Raw genomic sequence first — 293 nt, 5'->3', positions numbered from 1 at the left:
ATAGTTTTATTTCTTTCTTAATTTCTCCTTTGACCCATTCATCATTCAGGAGTGTGTTGTTTAATCTCCATGTGTTCATGTGGTGAATAAGGCTTCTTTGGATGTTGATTATAAGCTAAATTGCATTGTGGTCTGATAGAATGCATGAAAGTATTTCAATCATTTTGTATTTGTTGAGGTTTGTTTTGTGCCCCTGTATATGGTTGATTTTGGAGAAAGTTTCATGGGATGCTGAGTAGAAAGTATATCCTTTGGTGCTTGGGTGGAATACTTGGTAGATGTCTGTTAAGTCC

Source organism: Nannospalax galili, unplaced genomic scaffold (genome assembly GCF_000622305.1).
Source record: "Nannospalax galili isolate Female #2095 unplaced genomic scaffold, S.galili_v1.0 scaffold312, whole genome shotgun sequence".
NCBI lineage: Eukaryota > Metazoa > Chordata > Mammalia > Rodentia > Spalacidae > Nannospalax > Nannospalax galili.
Note: the sequence above shows the minus strand (reverse complement) of the source record.